The 24,220-nt window shown below is 34.1% G+C and overlaps 1 pseudogene; it reads left to right on the forward strand.

The window, feature by feature from the left end:
• The first annotated feature begins 1,434 nt into the window (after positions 1-1,434).
• LOC120170690 lies at positions 1,435-21,051 on the forward strand (annotated as a pseudogene).
• Positions 21,052-24,220: the final 3,169 nt, after the last annotated feature.

A 24,220-nucleotide genomic window follows, 5' to 3' on the forward strand; every position in this document is an offset into this window, starting at 1 on the left:
TCCCGAACTCATTTTTCTGGTAAGCAGACTCGAGTTGTATTATTTTAATATTATTCTTAGGAATTTTTATTAAAATAATATGACATTTTGGTGACCAATCTCACCGAATTAAAAGATTGGTGGCGACTCTACAACTTGGTGTTTCATTTTATTCAAGGAGGATAAACACTTACTTTTTCGAGACTAGTTACACCATTTGGGGTATACTATTTGCACTCTCCGTCGCCAGGGTAGAGAAACATCTCGACAGGTTGTCGACTCCGCTGGGGAGTTTTCTCTTAAAAAATGAGAGTCTAACCACCAATTTCTTAATTATTTATCTTTGCAATAAATAATAAATTTGTTTTAATTATTATTATTATTTTACTGACTTTTTGTTTTCATGTATACAAATTTAATTTTGAGTCATTAAAATAGAATAATAGGTTGTATATTATTTTTGTTATGCTTTTCCTCACCCACTATGCACTACATTCATGTCATGAGCTAAAACCCCGCTCTTATCATGTTTAAGTGAATTAGAAACTACTCCCTTGTGTGGTTTTCACCTCCGTATGGGATAGAGGACCATTCTTTGAGCTCACATCTTATGATCCTCCTGTGGTTTTCACCTCCGTATGGACATAAGGAAGTGTATTCCTTCGAATTGAACTTAATCCAAAAGTCTGTAATAGACCAGGATTGAGAGCTTGGCAGTCGAAGGGGATAATAACAAAGGACAATTCATTAACCCTCATTACTCTAGAGCCAAAACCTAGCATATAGTAAAACCTAAAACTGGAGTTTAGGTGGAGCCTAGCCTGATTAAGTCTTTTAAGACGATCACACAAGGAAAAACACGTTGAGTCTTTTACTTATTTAATATTATTTTCATTTATTTCTAAATAAATGCATACGAACTAGAAATCATGCAGCTAGGTTATTTTTCCTGAACAAAGCATGGAACTAGAAAGCATGAGGTTAGGGATATAATTTTTCTTACTAACCAATTTTTTTATATATTTTGAAAATAAATATATTAATTATTTTGTTTGTATTTGCATAATCATAACATACTCAAGGGTGTGATTCAAGAGTGATTATCAAAGGTTTTCATTTTGGACAAAGGGTTTCATGATCAAGTAAACAGTGAAGCAGCCAAAGAAGGATATCTTGAGGAAGCTTTTAAAATAATTGAGGGGTATGCACATAAAAATCCTGTTAGACTGATACCGAAAGCCTTTTATGGTAAGAGCATCAATAGAAGTAATCACAAGGGAGAGAATTTTTATGAAGCTCAAGCCCATTTTTGGAAAGACGAAAACAAGAAATTAAGCACAGAAGTCGAAGCCATGCTTGATGATTTCCAAAAAGTCAGTCAGACCTTCAAAGATGTTGGATTTGGAAATTCCCCATAAGAATGGATGACATGAATCATTAAACTGAAGAGTGACGATGAGTATTGGAAAAAGGATACATGAAGATCAAGCAAAGAAATTCTCCTATGACTTTCAAATTGCTGAAGAAATATACAATGCAACCATCACCAATTTGGAGAAATGTCAAACTGAAAACCATATGTTGAAGAAGGATGTAGCCAGCATGGAAACTTCATATCTGATTCATCAAAGTGAGATTGATGTTGAATTAAAAGTTATTAAAACTCAAAACCACACATTACTAAAAATGGTGGATGATTATGGAGATCTGATACAAGAACTTCTTGAACATAAAGGTTCTCTGATAAAAGAAAATGAACAATATTGTCTACAAATTCAGAAAATGGTGGGTAAGATTCAAGAAAAGAAATATGACATGGAAAAAGCCGTTGCTCAAGCAAGCAAGGTAGCCCACAAGCTGGTGAACTTAGTTGGTTTTACAAGGGAACTGAAACTGGTTAACGACTTGATTATGGAGCATAAATGGAAATTAACCTGGATTTTTAAGGAGATAGAGGAATTAGGAAGGAAAACTATCCCTTATATGTAATGATCTTTTGGATGTATTGAAAATACCTTTTTGTGTTCATTTATGTTTTGCATAGCATGATAGCATTTATCAATCATGAAAGCATGAGAGTAATCAGTAAAGGATTTTGGAATCAGGAAATCTGAAAGTACCTTCAAGAATCAGGGGAAGGTCTTAAAAGAGATTAAAATCCATGAATGGAATATTAGCTCAAGTTGTAAGGATTGAGAGAATTCAAGAGCAGCTTGTAGAAGTCCAACGATAAATGATTAAAGAAATAAGAATGTTCCAAGCTGAGTCCAAGGAACAAACGACTAAGATAAAGAGTATGATGATTACTCTGCTATATGGGGAGAAAATGTCAGAAGATTCTATGAAACATTAAAAGATGAAAGTCTCAGGAAAAAGTCTGGATTTCAATAATGTAGTTATTGATATGATGACAAATGACCAAGAACCTGTTGTGGGAATGTAGAAATCCAACTCAGCTTTATGAATTAGGAAATGTGATAGATAACATGGACATTGAAGCTGGTACAAAAAAGAGAAACATGGAACAAGTCCAATTGAAAATGGATAAAAAGGGCAAGAAGGAAAATAGAATGACACATCTCATTCCAATTCCAATTTCGTATTCAGAGTTGTTACCCTTTCTCTTTGAAAGTGGTCTTGTAACACCTATTCCTCCTAGTACTTATTTATATCCAAATTGGAAAAATATCAAGAATCCATGTAATTATCACTCTGGAGATTTTGGTCATTCTACAGAAAATTGCATAATGCTGAAATTAAAAGTCCAAGACCTTATGACAGAAGGGTTGTTATGTTTTGAAGGTAGGAAACCAAAGCTGGTTGAAAAAGATAAATTTTCAAGTCATCATGATGATCAAAAGTCAGACATTCAAAGAAAACATTTCCAAGAAGGCAGTGTAAAGAAACAGTCATATCAAGGGAATCTCTACCCTGTTTTCCTTCAATTTCATGTAGCAAGTTATATGCCAAATTTTATGAAGCCCAGCTTATTGCCCTGTGTCTGGCTAAACCTTTGGTACCTCCTTATCCAAGATGGTATAATAAAAGGGTCTTTTGTGGGTATCATGCTAAAATACGAGGACACTCTATTGAAAATTGTGGCAACTTCAAACGACGAGTTCAAGATCTTCTTGACTCATAGAATTATAGAAGTGGATACCGACAGTCAATCCATTTTGATCAAACATTTAGAAGTCAACCACAAGAATAAAGCTGATAGTGTCAAAACAAATTAAGAACAAGGCAAAACTAAATAGGATAAAGTATGTATGGAAGATTTAACTCTCGATACTTCTCTCAAGCTAAAAGATGATGCAAAAGAAAGAAATGAAAAAGCAAAATGAAAGGTAATCCGAGACTGGCCTACAGGTTTAAAAACAAGCAAGATAGATACAACCTTGGAAATACCTATATTAGATCTTTAAAATCAAGAGAAACAGGGGCAATTTAGTAAATGCTACTCCAAGCGCAACTGCAAGAAATATCCAGGATCAGGATATAGCAATTGTCACCAAAGAGATTAGTTCTGAAATTCAAACTGAGCTCAACTATCAATCAAAAAAGATGATAAGATTTGATCAAGAGATAGCTCAGGAAAAAGAAGACGTTTGTATACCTAAAAGCTCATCAAAAGAAGTTATCCAAGAAATGATCAAGAAATGGGGGCAAATATCTACAAAGATCCTGGTCTGATTATGTACCTGACATCCAAGGAATAATGGGACAGTGGAAGTTGTTATCTATCATTATTGTACCTTTCAATTTGTAGCATCATGTTTGAATATGTTTTTGTTTCTTTCTCCGCCTTTTGTAATAAAATGTGTTGCTTTTAAGGTTAGGAGCATTGAATCAATTTTATAATCTTGAAGTTCTTTGAGTATCATTAAATTAAAACTCTTTACAATTAGAGTTATACATTTTTGGCAAAGTATCAAGATTGAATACCAGAAAAAAGGACCCTGACCTTACCTAAAAATAATGCATCCCCAAATACTACCTTTCCAAAAATATGAGAGAGCTTTCTCCAATGCAAGGAATTAGACAAAAGGCTTGGTATTGATATTTAGAAGCATACAACGTGGGGCATCTTGTGTAACATTACGAAGCTAACTAGATTACATTTTTATTAATGAGGTTCGACGATGAAACTTTTTCTAGTTTAAAGTCAGTTGCTTGGGAATTGAAGTTTGGTAACAAGATTTTCTAAATTTCACTTGACACATAGATTATAGTAGGTTCCCTGTAAAAAGTAAGAGTCATAAATGTCAATTAGCCCAATGATGACTAACGTCAATAAAGCTAAATTCAGCAAGCCAAAATGACAAAAGAAGTTGTTGTAAAGTGAAATAATAATTTTTATAGTCTATTTCACACATGTGCACACAGAAATCTTGTTGTTAGACCAATGTTCTCACACTGCTTTGAATAGAATCAAAGATTTCAGAGAATTAAAATGGAAGTATTCTAGAAGGTCTAGTAATTGTTATAATAGATTATGTCATTTTGTACGCATCCGATTAAAGATACCAAGTCCAGAAAGTGAGACATGTGATAATGTTCGCAAAAGAGTAAGAGATGAGTGACATCTTCACTAAGATGTAACCATAGAAAATAGGGAAACCAACCTAAAACTAACTTCTCAGTCTTGATACTTGTCAAAGAACTATAACTCTGAAATAGTAAAAGTTGTTGATTCTTTTGATATTCTTTGAATTCATGTTTATGATTTGATTATATTGTGAACCTGTAAGGGACAATATTTTTTCAAACTTCTTTCATTCTTTGAAAAGAAAGGAGGAAGAATATTTTCAAACAGGATGGTCTCAAATGAGAAAGGACCCTGAGTCAAGTTGATGCCTATTATACCCTTATTAAAGAAAAGGGGTAAGTAAGGCCAGAATGATGAAGCATTTCACATTCTTGAAAGCAAGTGGCCTGAGAAATCAAAAGTCTGAGGAATTGAACTTATAATATTCCTTTGTGAAAACCTGTAAAGAAAAGATGATTACCTCATTTGGAAGAGGAATGAGAGCATTCAAGATCAAGAGATTTGGCACCAAGAGAGTTACGAGTACCCATGATGGGGTAATATTAAATTTGGACAATATGAGGATCATGAGATTTAGATCAAATAAACTTTAAGAGTGAATCTTATGACTCAGTAAAGGTTGGGCCATGCTGAAAGCCCATTTCAGTCAGAAATAAAATATGGGACATGCTGGAAGCCTATTTCAGTCAGAAATAATCCTGGGACATGTTGGAGGCCCATTTCAGACAAAAATGATTCAAACGGGTATTTTGAACAATCACATCAGTAGCATTTGAATTAGCAAAAAGCTAGGGCTTGCTGAAGGCCCCTATCATCCTATAGAAAGGACATTGATTTGAGTAAATATTTCTAATAAAGCAAAAAGGTATGAAGAATGAAAATGGTGAAACAATAGAGTTGATAATATATCACTTTTCTGTCCACCATGTGATCATATTATCCCCACAGAAGCTACAGGAAAGGATGAATGTGTTGTCAAATGTTCCTTGATATGATCTGGAATATCATTGTGACATTATACAAAAGCTTCGAACATCATACAAAGTGTTCTTTGGTTGAGAAATCTAGGCATAAACCACAGGAAATGATGAATGTGTTGTCAAATGTTTTACGAACTAGTAATTATGGTGCTGAACCAATATTATGATCATGTGAATAACATAAGATTAAGTTTGTCTTCACACTCCAAGAATCAGAAATGAGAAATGGAAAAAATTTCTTTCCCCGAATGAACGTTGGAACTTTAACAACAAAAAACTAGTGGAGCCAACTAAGATTGAATGATGGGTTATGGTTTGAAGAACCTTGTTCAAGATATGATTAGATGTGGAGACATGAAAGGAATTAGGATAAATCCTTTTATAAAAAAGATATGATTAGATGTGGAGACATGAAAGGAATTAGGATAAATCCTTCTTGTGATGAGTTTCAAGAGTCAAATCAGAACAGACGTGGCTGACATCCTGATTAAGCTTTGTAGGGTTTAGCATATTCATATCTACATTCTTCAAGGATAATATATTCTCTTTTCAAGGATGATAGATTCTCTTTTCAAAGATGATAGATTCTCTTTTCAAGGATGATATATTCTCTTTTTAAAGATGATAGATTCTCTTTTCAAAGATGAAAGCTTTATCAGATTTCTACACAAGTTCAAGTAAAGACAACTGGAGTTATCAAGAAAGTGGGGTAACAAGGTCATAATTATGGGTATGGCAAGTATCCCATAAATGAAACAGTTCTTCTGAAGACAAAAAAAACACCAAGATACAAGTTGATCCGACAATTCTTCAGAAATGCTAGTTTTATAGCATAAGTTGCTATACTGTTTGAAGATAGTCATGAAAAAAAAGAAGAAAATCAAAACTTCGGAGTTAAACGAAGATTGATACATTCATGCATTCTTAGAAACATCATGCATTACATTAATACATTTGATTGCATTTACATGAAGATGCATGAACAAAATACCTTACGAGTATAAGGTAGAATCCAAATCATAGGAGTCATATTTGGATAGGCAAATATTTGAAGAAAAAATGGACGCAATCCATAGAAGAAGCAATACTTTTGGGACATGCCCAACTAACAAGTTGTTTCAAGAAATGAGAAAGCGATTTTCAAATGTTTCTCATTTAATCTTTTCCAAAAATGAAATTATTGAAAAGTAAGAAAACGATTTCCAAAGTTTCTTACCCAGTAAATTATTTCCCACGAATTTGTAAATCATTTGGATCATTTCTAAATCCTTCGGGTCATTTGTAAAGCCTTCGAGTCATTTTTAAAACCTTCAGGTAATTTATAAATCCTTCGGGTCATCTATCAAGCAAGATGGTTCTTTTCAAGACAAATCAATCTTCACGGAAGAGTAGTGAAACAAGAGTAGGAGCGAGATCAAAATCTGAACTCCACGGAAGAGTAGTGAAAAGGATTTTTCAGCAAAGTATCAAACTCCACGGAAGAGTAGTAGAAGCAAATTCAATCATAAAACTGAACTCCATGGAAAAGTAGTGGAACATATTTTTCAGCAAAGTATCAAACTCCACGGAAGAGTAGCGGAAGCAAATCTGAACTCCATGGAATAGTAGTGGAATGGATTTTTTAGCAAAGTATGAGAACTTTACGGAAGAGAAGTGAAGTAGTCCAACCATAAATTCGAACTCCACGGAAGAGTAGTGGAAAGGATTTTTCAGCAAAGTATCGAACTCAACAGAAGAGTAGTGGAAGCAAATCCAACTTTGAATCTGATATTCACGAAAGAGTAGTGAAGCAAAAGCAGATCAGATCAAAATTTGAACTCCACGAAAAAGTAGTGGAACAGATTTTTCAAAGTATGAAGCCTTCATGAAAGAGTAATGAAGTCATACAAATTCATCCTTCACGGAAGAGTAGTGAAGCAAATCATTTGCAAGTCATCCTCAACCTTCACAGAAGAGTAGTGGAGCAGGAACAAGATTAGATCAAAATTCGCTCTCCATGTAAGAGTAGTGGAACGGATTCCTAGTAAAGTAAGAGGTTCACTCAATGAAAACTTGCCTTATTATCTTTGCTTTATTCTTGTTTACACAAAAATTAACAAAGAGGGGCAGCTGTCGACACTAGTTTTCATCCGAGTATTGTATTAATATATATATCATATATGTATTAATATATTATTATATTGTACTATTTATAAAGCCTGAAGGCCCGGTTACAAAGTGAGGCACACAGACCCATTTACGAGAGGACAACCCGATTACAAGGCACACATGCCCGACTATAACCAAGCCCAAGCATGAGTCAGATGCAAGCCCAAACTCATCCAGGCCCAACAATGTTAGCAGGCCCGTACGAGATACCCATCAGTAGTTAGGGTTTCCACCGAATGTTCTAGCGCCACACAGTTCTCCACCGTTCGATCTCAACGCAGATCAAGGTCCAGATCAGCCCAACAAAAACCCTATGATTATCATCTCGCCGCCTCTATAGCTCTAACCAAAGGCTGTCACACCATTGCTACCTCTCCAGATATCACCAGAGAACTCCAAAAGTCTCCAGAAGATGCACACCAGCCATACACGTTACAACCCTAGGGTGAGTCACCACCGTAGCTCTGGTGATTCACCGAAGGGCACCCTTGTGACCGGTCCAAAGGATGCACCACCGAGCCCTATAAAAAGACTTGATCGATCCTGCAAGACACAGAGAGAGAGAGCAAGAAAATGGAACAACTACAAGAAACATAGAGCAAATAGAAGGGTATCACAACGATCCACAAAAGTAACAAAAAGCTGAGAGAAGAGAGTGAGGAAACTTACCATCACCGAAGCCCAAACGTTGTAGGAAACTCCATTTCATCGAAGGTAAAAACCTAGATCTATTGTGTTTGGTCTGGTTTTAGAGAAAAAGGAGTGTGGTTTCGGATAGAAGGTATTTTGATATACGATTTGGGAAGTTTTTGTAAATTTCAGCCACCGTGTGTGATTGTCAGCGGCGGCCAAAATCGACGGAATAGGGCAATCGACTGGTGATCGGTCTTTCTCAGACGAGGAAGTTAGAGAGAACCGAGAGGTTCTCTCTGTTTAGAGAGAGAGAGTAAGAAGAGAGAAATGAGAAGAGTGAATGCCTTAGGGTCGGTTATTATGCATTTATACCCTCACTCGTGCGACGTCGTTTTGGGGGAGGGTATTTTTGTAATTTTAGTATGGGTAAACTATACGCGTGATCCCTCCAGCTTTGTAAACATTCCATTTTGGTCCCAAAATCAGGATTTTAGTATATTTTAATTTTATTTTTATGTTTTTAATATTTATTTTTAGTCACTACTATATATATACATATGTTAAGGTAAAATTATGCATTTAGTCCCTAAATATTAATAAATTTTTATGTTAATCCCGTATTAATAATTTAGGGTAAATTACACAATTTGTATATAATTTTAGGATTATTTCGAATTAATTAACATTAATATTTTATTTTCTAATAATTATACATTATGTGATTAATTAGTACTTATATATATTAGGATTATTATCATACATAATTAATATGATTATAATATAATTTTATATTAGAATTAATAATAGATTTATTTATTTATTTATTTATATTAAGCTTTAAATACAAATTTATAATTTATTGCAAATACACTAATTAATAAATATCGGTACCAATTTTGGGCGTTATGGGGGTGCTAATCCTTCCCCATACATAACCAACTCCCGAACTCATTTTTCTGGTAAGAAGACCCGAGTTGTATTATTTTAATATTATTCTTAGGAATTTTTATTAAAATAATATGGCATTTTGGTGACCAATCTCACCGAATTAAAAGATTGGTGGTGACTCTACAACTTGGTGTTTCATCTTATTCAAGGAGGATAAACACTTACTTTTTCGAGACTAGTTACACCATATGGGGTGTACTATTTGCACTCTCCGTCGCCAGGGAAGAGAAACCTCTCGACACTACACATGCATGTGTAAGGCCTAAAGGCCACACAACATTGGCGCCGCTAACCCACTCTTCGGGAGTGTTTGAGCCTCGCGCCCTAGCTAATTCCTGAAGTGCCTCGCGCACAGAAAATACCTTACTAGGGCAACTAAGGTAACCTGGTATACTATAGCATAGTTGAACTCACTAAAGGGAGACTATCCTCTCACTTTATACTATTTTCTTGATCTCTACATAGAATGTTACACAAAAGCTTATTGGTCTCTCACTGTTGTTATTTAATATGTTACCCCATTCTGGTCACTCGTTACTTAAGGGTATTTTAATCATTCTCTATCTCTAGCAAAGTCTCTACGCATTCTCATGGTTTTACGATGAGTTTCGAGGTTGTTGTTCACTATCTGAACCATTCGCTAGCTCGATACCTAACTTGGGTTCAACACTGGGTAGTAATACTCTGATCATCCTCATTGAACCTCCTTTCAATACCCCTCAAATTGAAAGGAAAGCTTATACCTCCTATGTTCACTGACGTTCTCGAAGCCCGTGTATTTCACTATTTTTGAATCTGACTTGCACATTATACCGCTGGTCTATACATTCTCTTATAATGATCCTCATTCTCAACTATCCGTACACGTGCTTAATTGGAGATACCTGGGCGTATTATACTTAATATGGTTGCATCCATTGAAACCCATCTTTAAACCTCTTCTTTTGCACTTATTCTAGTGTTTTACACATATATGATCCCATTTATGGTCATACTATGGGTTTAGGGCCTTTCGAGTAACATTTTAGGCCTTTTTGGATAGGGTTTTTGAAACCACTTTAGGGGGTTTTGAAACCTCTACTATATATTTATATTCTGGACAAGGTGTTTCGAAACTAGCTTAGGGGGTTTCGAAACCTGTGCTACAGATCGCACTGTTTCTTACGAGAAAGCTATCCAAAACACTTTAAAAACTCTCCGAAGGTCCCCAAATGTTTATTAAAGCTTATAAAAGCTATTTAGGGTCATTTAGCACTATAAAAACACTAACTTTTTAACAAAAACATCATTAATGGCAAGAATCAAACACGGACCTTAATATACCTTCAACAAGCATTATGATTTATGGAAATTATAACACCAAAAAGGTCTAATACACTACCTTGTTGTTTGAAACATGAAATGAAGTTCCTTTAGCTAGCAAAAACCCCTAATTATTTTATAATCAAAGAACCTAAAGCTTTAAAAATGCTAAAACAATGTTGTTGGAGGGATTAAGAACAAAATTGAAGCTTAAAAGAAGTATGAAAATGGCTCAAGGGACTTACCTTTGACTTAAGGAACTTGGAGAAGAAGAAGAGAGGAAAATGTGAAGGAAAGAAGAAATGAAGAAATGAAGAAAAGAAGATAGAGGGAAATATAAAGCCTCAATCTTTTTAAAATTAGGTAATTTATGTTTTTAGTCCTTCTCACCTTTTTACTAAATAGAAATCTCCTTTTGATAACTAATTCGGCCAGATCCCGACCAAATAAGCTCAACTTGACCCATGATATTAAAATATGAAATTCACAGGGTCCACTTACTTATCGGGTAAACCCAAAACTACTAACTTGGACTTTTGGGTGTTACAACTCTCCCCTCCTTAAAATAATTTTCGTTCTCTAAATTTACTTGATCCAAACAACACTACATCCTTAAGTCAAACACTTAGGAACCTTAAAGTACCTAAACTCATATCAAATCTAATTCTGAATGAAGAAGTCCCGACTATCTGTCATGCAACTCAAAACTTGCCAAATCGATATACAATTTTCATAGGGCACTGCCAATATCGAACTTCAAGTGAAAACGCTCGAGAAGCACGAAGTTAAAGAAATCATTTTGTTACTATATGATAATGTACGCTCAGAATGTTCCACAAGGATGACGCTGCTCTAAAATTCACTACTATCGCTAAATCCTTTTCCGACTAGTCTTACTCTATCGAGTTAACTCACTGCATAACAATCTAACTTCTTTTACTTGTCGAGCATAAACAACTCTTCATGCTACACCCTGATGTCTTATGGCATTTGCCAATACAGTCTCGATACCAACTACTGAAGAGGTGACGATAATTATCGACCAATATCGATCTCTTTGCTTCTGCTGGTTAAATTTGCATTAATACCTGTCCATGTCACCTGATTGTTTCTCATTTATCTTGCAACTTATATACATTTTACTCACCCGATCTAGTATCTAAGGTGCTCACAAATAGAAATCGACTAATTGCCTAGCGAAACAATAACATATGGCTCTCATAGAAAGCACGTTTCATAGATGGAGATCTCTCGTAACCACTCTTTCACTTAAGGGTTCTAAGATTCTATATCTTACACTCACTATTATTTACCACCATTGAGCTATCTGATAACGACTAATGCTAGTCAAATGATGCTTAATGCACTTGATCTCCTTTAGTCTGAAGTACTAAAATCCATGATACTATGCAACATTTCCTATTGTTGTGTGTTGTATATGGATCGTGCTCATATACCAACATGAAGACATCACTAACAAGGCTTAGCTCACTTAACTGATTCACTTATTGTTTGCGCACAAACGCATACTAACAGAATCGAAGGGTTCTCTACACCTCGAGAATTGAACCTTGATACTCGCAACTCGATACCTTACCAATAATATCCTTAGTACTTAGGGTGAAATTTTGGAACTACTATATCGGAACATACACCCTGTTAACTTACTCTTGAAGAGTACTTGGGGCATCTTCATCCAATTAGCAACTAAAATACCTTGGCACTAATTGAGATACATCCTAATATTTCTTTCTAGGCGACTTGGGTATTCTTAACACTCTAGTGGAGATCCTTATCTCTAACGTTGAACATTTGATCTTGGAATTATCTATCGGTGGATTACACGAACCTTTAGAGAATATCTAAGAAAATTTGCTTATTCAGTTGGGGTCTACCAAATCGACACTTAGATCCTCACACGAAGATTCTTCCTATCTAGTTCACTTAACTCCATAAAAGAATACATGTTTTCTTTCCTACTATTGCAAAATGAAAAACTGAGGTAGTTGAAAACATACCTGACATCTCATCTGAACTAGGACAACCTCTCACCACGTGCCGCAAAGATCCGTATTTGTAGCACTTTCTAGGAAGCTTGAAAAGCATCTTCCTCAATGCTTCTTACCACAATGCTCGCACTTTGATTATTCCTAAACTATATTGGTGTTCCCAACAACCGATACGGACTGCGAAGTTGATGGCCTTCTATAAGATCTTACATCTAAACTCTAGCTCGATTGGAGAGACAAGACTGACATAACTCTCATCTGTTCACACGAATCTCTGTCCATCTTGGCCACTGATTAAGGTAGATCCAATGAAAAATGAATCCTTAACTTGAGCTACCTGTATCACCCAACAAACTCTACCTCATAATATGCACCCTCTTCACGACCTCAGTATGCTATGACAACTCTGAAAGCACTCTAGGGAGGTTTGGCATCATCTACTGAAGAATTTCAATATGAAGTCCCTCAAGAAACCTCTTGCATCTCTAGGACTCAGTCGTAACCAACTCTAGAGCTTAATTATTCAACCAAAAAAAAATCTCTCATGTACTCATGCACTGAATGATCTCCCTGAACTAAATGAGAAATATGTATCTTCAAACCATTTGTGTACACCTCGTCGATATACTTGCCTCTGAACTCACTCAAAACCTTATCCCACTGGGTAATTTTGGTTGTAGAGTCATCTCTATAATATCTCATCAGTTGATAGCATCACCCTTGAGCATAGTGGTGATGTGCTCTATGTTACCCTTAGGCGTAAGGTGAAATTACCTCAAATTCCACATTATTTCTCTCAACCACTGATCGACTGAAATCAGGTCATCATCTCTTGAACCGTAGAATTCGAATGTATTATACCTCCTCAATCTCTCTACTAAAGATTCTATCAACACTAACTTACTCTGGGTGGCCGGCTGAATAGTCTGCACTCTAGTAATGACATCTACTATCTCCCTAAGAGTCGAGGCCAAACCTCACAATGAGGTTGCCTCTGCGATATATGCACCTAATAGAACCCCATGGTCCTCTACCCTAGGACAGAACTCCTCGCTGATACTACTTGGATGAGAGGCTCTGCTCTCCATCCTATCATTGAGACCACGCTCGAAACTATCGACTATCACAATGCTCTACAATACAGATTAAAGAAGAAAGCACCATCAGGATTCCAGACTTATACAAGTACTTTCAGTACCTAAGTGTATGTATTCGCTGACACCTTACTAAAATAGACAACTAGGTCCTAGTACCAACTCAACCTGACGCTCTGATATCACTAAATGTAACACCTTAAACCCTATTAGGTCTAAAGTGCCACACTGGGCTATCGAGGTAACCCCTGATCTTTTTTTAACCTGATCATTTCATTTTTAAACATACTGAATGGTATCATAGTTAAATCACATTTAACTGGCATAAAATATTTTACAAAGTCAGAGATCTGTGACACATACTTTAAAACCAAAATAATACGGACACTGAGTTTAAAAAATTGAATATATGAGTAAGGTTCTATGAATGCATATGCCCACTATGCTACAGTACAACACTCTATCGGAGATACTGGAAGTCCTACTACGATGGTACTCCACGAACTGCTCAAGCTACCAACCTGCCTACGACAAATATCTGAAGGCTGAGCTTACAAAGTCCAGTAGTATAATCGCTAATCTAGAGTAGTATTAAAAGTTTCATAAACATAAGTGTGCTAAAGATTAGTTACTATGCAATAGGCACATACATGATATTGATCAAGTGCTACCTACTTAAGGCTTTACTATTCTATCACTAATGTAGGAGTCTCACGCTTACTTTAGTACTCTACTGAGGGCCTCGCCACGAGTACACCACTAAAAAGGGGTCTTTAACCCTAATGATTATGCTACTATGCATTATCTAAATGTGACTCTAACACTACTATACATGTCCTGAATGCAACACTAACTCTGTGGTGAATTACCTAAATACAACACTAACTCTGCTATGCTAGTATCTAGTATGATACAACATCAGACATTAGCTACTGAGAGGGGGTACCGGTATCACATAGCTTCGGTTAGGTCCCTCTAAGCTATTGGATGATCTCCTGGTATCACATAGTATCAGGTAGACCATCGATAAGGAATCCAGGTATCACACAACATCAGATATTCCCACTCAACTAAAGGGTTGGCTTGGTATCACACAACATCAAGCCAAGCTTTTCTGATAACAATGGTACTAGATAGATGCAACAACACATGAACGTCTAAGGCCCAAAGACCACACAACACTGATGCCGCTAACCCACTCCTCATGAGTGTTCGAGACTCGCGCCCAGCTAGCTCTTGAAGTGTCTCGTGCACAAATAATGCCCTACTAGGGCAACTAAGGTAACCTTTTATACCATAGCATAACTGAACTCACTAAAGGGAGGTTATCCTCTCACTAGATGCTATCTTTCTCGATCTCTACCTATAACGTTACGCGAATACTTATTGGTATGTTACTGTTGTTATTTAATATGTTGCCCCATTATGGTCACTCGCTAGTTAAGGTTATTTTAATCATTTTATTTCTCTAGAGAAGTTTATATGTATTCTCAAGGTTTTACGATATTTTTTAGGTTGTTGTTCACTAGCTGAACCATACGCTAACCCGATACCTGACTCGGGTTCAACACTGGGTAGCAATACTTTGATCGCCCTCATTGAACTACCTTTTAATACCCCTCGAGTTGAAAGGACGACTTACACCTCCTATGTTCACTGACATTCTGGAAGCTCATGTTTTCCGCTATTTCTGAATCTGACTTGCTCATTGTATCGTTGGTTGGTATATTCCTTTACAGTGATCCTTATTCTCAACTGTCTATACACGTGCTCGACTAGAGATACCTTGGCATATTATTCTTAATATGGTTGCATCCATTGAAACACACCTTTAAACCTCTTCTTTTACAATTATTCTAGTGTTTTACACATATTCTATTCCATTTATAGTCATAATATGGGTTTAAGGCCTTTTGGGTAACATTTTAGGACTTTTTGGACATTTTGGACAAGGGTTCGAAACCACTTTAGGGGGTTTTAAAACCTCTTCTACAAATTTGCATTCTGGTCAAGGGGTTTTGATACCAACTTAGGGTGTTTCAAAATCTCTATTGTAGATTGCACTGTTTCTTACGAGAAAGTTATCCAAATCACTTTAAAAACTCTCCTAAGGCCCCCAAATGTTTATTAAAGCTTATAAAAGTTATTTAGGGTCATCTAGCACTATAAAAACACTATAATTTTAAGAAAAACATCATCCATGGCAAGAATCAAACACAAACCTTATATACCCAATTACTCAAATCTTTAACAAGCATTATGATATATGGAAATCATGACACCACAAAGGATTAGAAATACACTACCTTGGTGTTTGAAACCTGAAATAAACTCCTTTAGCTATTAAAAACCCTTTAGCAAGTCTTGGATGTAAAACCCATAATTATATTGCAACCAAATAACCCAAAGTTTTAAAATCACTAAAACGATGTTGTTAGAGGAATTAGGAACGAAATTGAAGCTTAAAGAAGTATGAAAATGGCTCAAGGAACTTACCTTTGACTTAAAGAACTTGGAGAAGAAGAAGAGAGGAAAATGTGAAGAAAATAAGAAGATGAATGGAAATATGAAGCCTCTATCTTTTTAAAATTGGGCAATTTATGCTTTTGGTCCTTCTCACCTTTTTACTAAATAGAAATCTCCTTTGATAACTAATTGGGCCAGGTCCCGATCCAATTAAGCTCAATTTGACCCACAACATTAAAATATAAAATTCACGGGTCCATTTACCTCTCGGGTAAACCTATAACTATTAACCCAAACTTGGGGGTGTTACATTGGTTTTTTTATTTAATGAAAGAATAAAAGAAAAGATGACAAACCAGTGCTAGATAAATCAGTTAAAGTTTTGATGCAAGTCCACTCTTCTTTAACACTGTTAACTTGATAGATTATGGAAATACATAATTAAATTAGTATTACTGGATATCACAAGAAATTTGAAATAATATTAAGAAAAAAGATGAAATTGTGCGAATACGAAGAAAGGGTGGAGATAAGATTTGTGATAAGTCCACTAAACATGTTCTTTGAAACTTTAATAACGAGGCATCAAACAACATTTTCAAAAAATATCTCGAGTTATATTTGTATGCATTCGATTTATGCATACAACCGTTTTACATTGAATTTAAGTTTTAATCCACATAACTATGTGACAAAATTTGAAGACCTTAAGCGTAACTACCTTACATCCGAGCAAGCGATTGCATGGTAACTCCCACTATGATCGAAATCCACGAAAAAAATAAATAGAAGTTCGCTGTTATATAAAGCTTTTCATGATTAAAAACTTTGATCGCAAGTTTTGCTCGTTAAGAAATTCCCCCCCCCCCAAAAAAAACCATATTTAGGATTCGGGTTAGGGAAAACTCAAATTATAAGAGGCAAAAGGCGATTAGGGACATGAAGAAGGTCATACCTAGAAATTGAGGTCCTCAAACTTTATATGTGGTGGTTCAAAAAGGCATTTTTTTAAAGGAGTTTTCTTATATCTAGGTTGTTTGGTTTAAGGATTAGGGGAAGGGGAGTTTATATTTGGGTTAACGGTGATGAAAGGAGTAGAAAAACCCATTTATTTTGTTCCTATATCATCCACCAAAAGTGCCAACACCGATCAATGGCAGCCGACGCGATAGAGAATCGTTATTTTCTAAGAATTAGGAAAATCAACGAGGGAAGCGTGGGGAGCTCTTTAAAGAGCATTTGAGTTTTTTTTTTGTTCTGGAGTAGGTTAAAATAAGTTTTTCCTAGAAAAAAATGTTATTTATAATTTGATTTCCCAGTTGTAAGCCTACGTGTCTTAAAAGGTAATGAGAATGTGCTTTATAGGGGTGTAAACGAGCTGAGTCAAGCTCGAGTATTGCTAAGCCCGACTAGGTGCGAAAACTCTGAAATGGAGCTCGACTATACTCGAAAACTCATGAGCCTAATATTTTTAAGCTCGACTTGAACTCGAAATCATCGAACTGAAGCTAATAAAAGCTCGAAAAGGCTCGAAATGAAAAAAATATTAAATTTAACTCGACTAAAGTCTCAAAATCAAACTCAAACATGAACCTTAAATACATGAAAAACCTTATACTGCATTTAAAAAAAATCAACACATCAATGTTAATATTATTAATAATTTATTTTTAAAACAATAAATTCTTAATATATTATATTTTCAAGTTGCTCACAAACTTTTCAAGTCGAATATCAAGTAGTTAGTTTTGGCTCGTTAAGAACTCGAGTATAGCTCGAGCTCAATTTGAGTCCATTCGAGTCGAGTATTTATTGAGCTTTGACTGAGCCGATCTCGAGTATTTCGCGATATGGCTCGTCTCATTTACAACCCTAGTCATTTACGCAATCCTTCATATTTTAATATCTGTTCATTTTGGTCCCTTTGAATTTAGATTTTGGATGTTATTTCGTTTAAATTTGTTTGTTTATTTTATTATATTTCAGTCTTTTGTTTATCTTTATTTTTCTTTTTTTCTTTTTAATTTTAAAATAAAATAATTAAACTATATTATATGTGAATAAGTACATGATATTAAAAATATGAAATAAAATGTATAAATAATATGATAAAAGTATTAATATTATTATAATTATAGTTAACATTATAAAAATATTTTTCAAAATAAAAAATATATATTTTTATTTTATAAGTCACGATTAGATTTTTATTGGAATTTATATTAATTATTTATTGAATTAAAAGATTTCTATTCTCTAAGAAAGAGTAAACATAGTTTGAAATTTTTTATCGGGCTTCTGTTATTCAATTGTGTTATAAAAACATTTATAAAAAAATTGTGTTGCATCAAAGATAAATATACAGTTTATATTAATAAAATTTGTGTAAACACGTAAATTGATTGCTTATTGTTATGCAATGAAGTTTCAAAATATTTTAATAAATAATATTTTAATAAATATGATAGTATATTATATTAATTTTAAATATATAAAATAACATTATTTATTATTATAGATTCAATAATATTATTTTAAAATGTTATAACAATTAATAGATATTACTGATGTCAACATGATTATTATTAAAATGTTACTTTTTATAATTTTATGACTAAAAATATTCAAATTAGTATATTTTATTGAACATGAAATATTATTAATTATATTAGTTAACTATTAAAATAATAAAATTATATTAGTAAAAGTTATTAGTAAATGCACTAGGATAAATTATTAATATAATCAATAATAACATATAACGAAATTATAAATTTAAAAAAATATATTATTTTTAATATTTATTATATATTTAATATTGAATAATGTTATTTTTTAAAATATATCTATTATTAATTTTCCTAAATATATATGTTAACATATTCATATAATATATTTAATTTTCTAAATGCACATTGCAATAATAGAGGGATTAATGTAATAGGAGGAGTTTTAGTTAACTATAATCCTGATTATCGTTTTAACTCGATAATTGTGGTGTTGCATGGAAGAAAAAGGAAATCTATAATAAGCAAAATACCATTGGTGCTAACTAAGCTAATAGCAATGCATGGTGCGAAACCTAATTGAAAAACGGTCTCTTCCATTGAATTAAAATAGAAAAAAATCATAGATGACAAATGATTTAAATCTTGAATAACTTAACTTGCAAAAGGCAAAACACAATGGAACTTTCCAAGTTGGAGAATGGATGGATCTTTTGTTGAGTTTTATATTTTTCGTGGGCAGCCTAGGATCCTGCCTATCAATCGCTTCTCCAATGCGTAAATGGGTTCATTGGATCCCCAGATGTTTCCTCCATTATCATTCCCAACACCAATCCCAGGATTTCAAATCGCGGTCGCGGTCGCGTTTTCGGTTATTTCAATTTATCGTGATTGCGGCCGTCGCGGGCGCTATTACGATCGTCACGGACGCTATTGCTGCCGTCGCGAGTAATTCGGACGGCTGCGAAACCGCTATATCACGGCCGAAATCGCGATCGCGGACATTTTTGAAACCCTGATCCCAACTATACATCCGTATTGAATGCACGGGTTCATAATGCTCGTTTCAACAGATCTTCCACGCTTAAACCAGCTATCATCATCGCTCCATTGCAGGAATCCCGTAAGGGTAATTTGTTACCAAAAGGTCGGTTTCCAGCTCAAAACCCGCAGCGGCAGCCACGATTACGAGGGCTTATCTTACGCTTCTTCTGATAAACCCGTTTTCATGCTCGACTTGTATAATCTACGTTCTGTATCTGTCGACATGGCAGATGAATCCGCCTGGGTTCAAGACGGTGCGACCCTCGGCGAACTTTATTATAGCATATGGAAAAAGAGTAATGTCCATGGATTCCCTGCCGGGGCGTGTCCAACAGTTGGCGTCGGTGGCCACATTAGCGGTGGCGGTTATGGTACTCTCATGAGGAAATACGGTGTGTCTACGGACAATGTTGTGGATGCCAAGATAGTCGATGTCAAAGGCAAAATAGTAGACCGAAAAGGCATGGGAGAGGATCTTTTTTGGGCTATAAGAGGAGGAGGAGGAGGCAGCTTCGGTGTCATTTTAGCCTATAAGATAAAGCTGGTCCGTGTACCCGAGACGGTCACCGTTTTCCGAGTCGAAAACATTAGAAGATAACGCCACCGAAATTGCTTTCAAATGGCAAACCGTTGCCTCGACAACGGATAGTAATCTCTTCATGAGGATACTCTTGAAAGCCAAGACAAAGAAGAAAGCGACGATGAAAGTATCGATCTTGGGACTGTTTTTAGGCGACGCCAATGGTCTTGATTTCCCGGAACTGGGGTTTGACCAAAGACAACTGCACCGAGATGAGATGGATCGACTCGGTTCTTTGGTGGGTGGATTTCGATCTCGGAACACCGCCGAATGCGTTGCAAGAGGGAAGCAATAAGGACCCCAAATTCGCCAAAAGAAAATCAGATTACGTGCAGACACCGCTTCCCAGAGACGGGCTGGAATCGTTATGGAAAAAGCTGAGTGAAAATGGAAAAGTGGGATCGGCTTGCAATTCGTACGGTTGGAAAATGAACGAAATCAAAGAAACGGAGACTGCATTCCCTCATCGTGCTGGTAACTTGTACAAGATACAGTATTCAGTGAACTGGGATGAACCCGGAATGGAAGCGGATACGAATTACACGAACCAGGCGAAAGCGGTTCACGAGTTCATGACTCAGTTCGTGTCCAAGAATCCGAGGAGGGCTTACTTGAATTACAGGGACATCGATATCGGCACCGCTAAAACTTGGAGCTATGAAGAGGGGAAAGCGTATGGGTTGAGATATTTCCATACAAACTATGAGAGGTTGGTCGATGTGAAGACCAAAGTTGTGAAGACGAAAGTTAATCCCAATAATATCTTTAGGAATGAACAAAGCATTCCTCCTCGCTCACCTAACACCAATTAGGATTTGTTTAGCATCCTAATAACCAATTAGGATTAAACCACCCAACAAGGAAAGTTATGTATGTATAAGTGATACAAAGATATGGTATAATTATGTAATTCATATGGATTTTATGTACATGGTTATTTGTAAGTTTGGTTAAGAATCATAAAGATGATATATTTTTATACAATTTTAGTATTAGTTTTTAAATATAAAAAAATATATATATCTAAAAATCTAGTTATCTTTCATTGGTGTGTCGTTCAATTCTTTCTTTTTTATCTTTGTTGATCGACGGTGGCACCAACTTTAATATTGGTTGTCGATCGTCGTATTCTTTATTTTCTATTTCTTTTATATATTGTAACTTTATTTTCTTTTGTTTTTTTATTTTCAATAAGTTTACATGTGTTGCACGTTTTCATCTACCTTTATGACACATTTTCTTATGCTTTTTGGCATGTTTTTCGGTTCTTTGGTCGTTTTTTATTTATCTTTTTTCTAAGGGTTAATTTAACATCGTCACGACTGATCAAGATAGTGCTTATCTGATATCTTGTGATCTTCACTGCTTTGAACCCTCGGATTGGATTTGGATACTCGATTAGCGTTCATAGATAGGTTTTCACGTCGCTCGAGTCTGATTTGAGGTTTACCGATATTCTTTCAATAGTTTGATCCCTTTTTGTGGTTCGTTTGCCAATATAATCAGATCTGTTTGTATCTATCTTTGTTCGAGTTTCTTGGTTAGATTTAATCTTTACTTGTATGGTCCTTATGTGATCTTAAATTACTAATTTTGTTTCAATGATTACAAGATATTTTCCTAATATGTGATTAATTTAGGATTGTGATTGTAAATCTTTATTATAATTTAAAATATTTCCTATTTTAAATAAAATTAGTTGCTTCTGTAAAAAAAAAAGCATAAAGATGGTTATATTCACACATTTGTCTTTTATTTATATAATTAGATCATCCATCTATCATTTTTTAATATTTATATCGATTAAAAGATTTTTTTCTTTTATATTTATAAATTATAGTTTTCATATCATATTCTTTTAAAGAATAAAATGATGTATCGAATAAATTAGACCAAGTCAAAAGTTTATTTATTACCTAACTACCCCAACTTGACCAATTTACATCTTTAGTCCTTCCATAGACTTTTCCCTTTTTTGCTTTATTTTCCCTTTCATCTATCTACCTATAAGACTTTTATTTTTTCCAATATGTCAACTATTTCAATCAACGCAGCTATCTAACTCTCACTTAATTTGCAGCTTTTTTAGAATTCTATCTTAACAATCACAAAGAAATGTATTATATTGTCCCTTAAATAAAGATAATAATCAATCACATAATCATAGAGTAAATATACTAGGTTTGTAATGATTTAAGTTCAATTCTTACAAATATCTAATCTAATCATAGAATAATCACATCTCAATCAGATACTGAAGATATATAATAATGTTTTCTAAGGCTAAAAAAATGTACACATTTTCTTGATCTCATACTTTCATAATATAATTAATAAATCTCTCTCTCTTCACACCAAAATAGGCAAATTACAAATTGTCAATTTAATCACTTTTTTCTCATTATTTAATCCATTATAAATTATCACCATACATATGGTACATTAACACTTACTGAAGAAAATCAAATAAATATGATTATAATTATTCTCATATTATTTTTAGAAAACTACAATATGTAAAATAATTTTCAAAAAATATGATCTTCTAGAAACGAAATCTTATAAGCATAAAAACAATCATTGATATATGAAACAAGGCCTAAACTTAGAAAAGTCTGATTGCACTTGCATGCGAAAAGTAAACGGTCAAATATTATTTAGGGTAAACTATAGCTGTGACCACCCAATTATAATCCCTTTTCATTTTGACCATTATTTTTAAATTCTTGTGAATCATTAGCCGTTAATGACAATGCTGATGTAGCAATTAGAAAAAATTGGTATAATTATACATTTAGTCCTCATTACTTATACATTCTATCAAATTAGTCGTAATTTTAAATTAATTAAATAAATTAAATCCTCCAATTATATGAAGACACATGTCACGACATTATTGGAAACCTTTTTGTTGATTTAATTCAATTGAATTAAAATGATGCTGGGGGATTCAATCCAAGCTCTCAAAGGAATTAAGCATCCCTCTCAACCACTGCTGCACCAACAACTATGTTTGATAAGTTTTCCACCACATTAGTTATTTAACTTACATTATAAGGAATGCCAAACGATAAACAAAAGTATACGAATCATTTATATTTTATTTATTAATTATTTAACTATGTATTTAATATGTATTTAACTTACATGATAAGTTTTCCACCACATTAGTTATTTAACTATGTATTTAATATGTATTTAATTATTAACTAATTATTAATATGTATTTAATTATTAATTTTACTTTTTTTATTAAAAAAATAAAGTATACGAATCATTTATATTTTAATTAATTTTTATTGGATTATATAGTTAAAATGTGTAATTAGAAGTCGATTTTAATCTTGTACAAATCTTAAATTTATTTTTTTAATCTTGTATAAACTAGTAACCTTGGCCTATTACGAAATATAAAAAAACTTAGTGAACCAAAACAGATGTAACTATTAGTTAATAATTAAATACATGTTATATATATTTAAAAATGTAATTAAAATAAGATTTAAAATAAAAAAAATTAATTTGTTAATATTTTAAATTAAATTTAATATTTTTAATTAGTTAAATATTTTATATTGTGAAACATTAGCTAAAAATGTTGTTGGCGCAGTGGTAGTGTTGATGCTTAGCTCCTTTGGAGACTAAGAATCAAATCTCCCCAGTAGTAACTTTTCAATTCAATTCGGTTTTCTTTCAGAAGATGGTGTCACGTCTCACCATCTGATTAGAGGAATGAAATCTTTAAATTAAATATTAATTAAATTAAGAAAAAGCCCTCTAATAATACCCTGACACATGTCATGACATATGTCACTAGGAATGGGCATGAGACCCGAAACCGACAGGTTTTGACCCAATTGGGTTGGTTTTTTTTTTAAATTTCGAGTTCGAGTTAGATTTTTTAAAGGTAATGTTCGGTTCGGGTCGGATTCAGGTTTAGGGTGAAAAATACCCGACCTGAAAAAAATATAATTTTACATT

The sequence above is a fragment of the Hibiscus syriacus genome, unplaced genomic scaffold, assembly GCF_006381635.1.
Source record: "Hibiscus syriacus cultivar Baekdansim isolate YM2019G1 unplaced genomic scaffold, ASM638163v2 tig00111783_pilon, whole genome shotgun sequence".
NCBI classification, from domain to species: Eukaryota; Viridiplantae; Streptophyta; class Magnoliopsida; order Malvales; family Malvaceae; genus Hibiscus; species Hibiscus syriacus.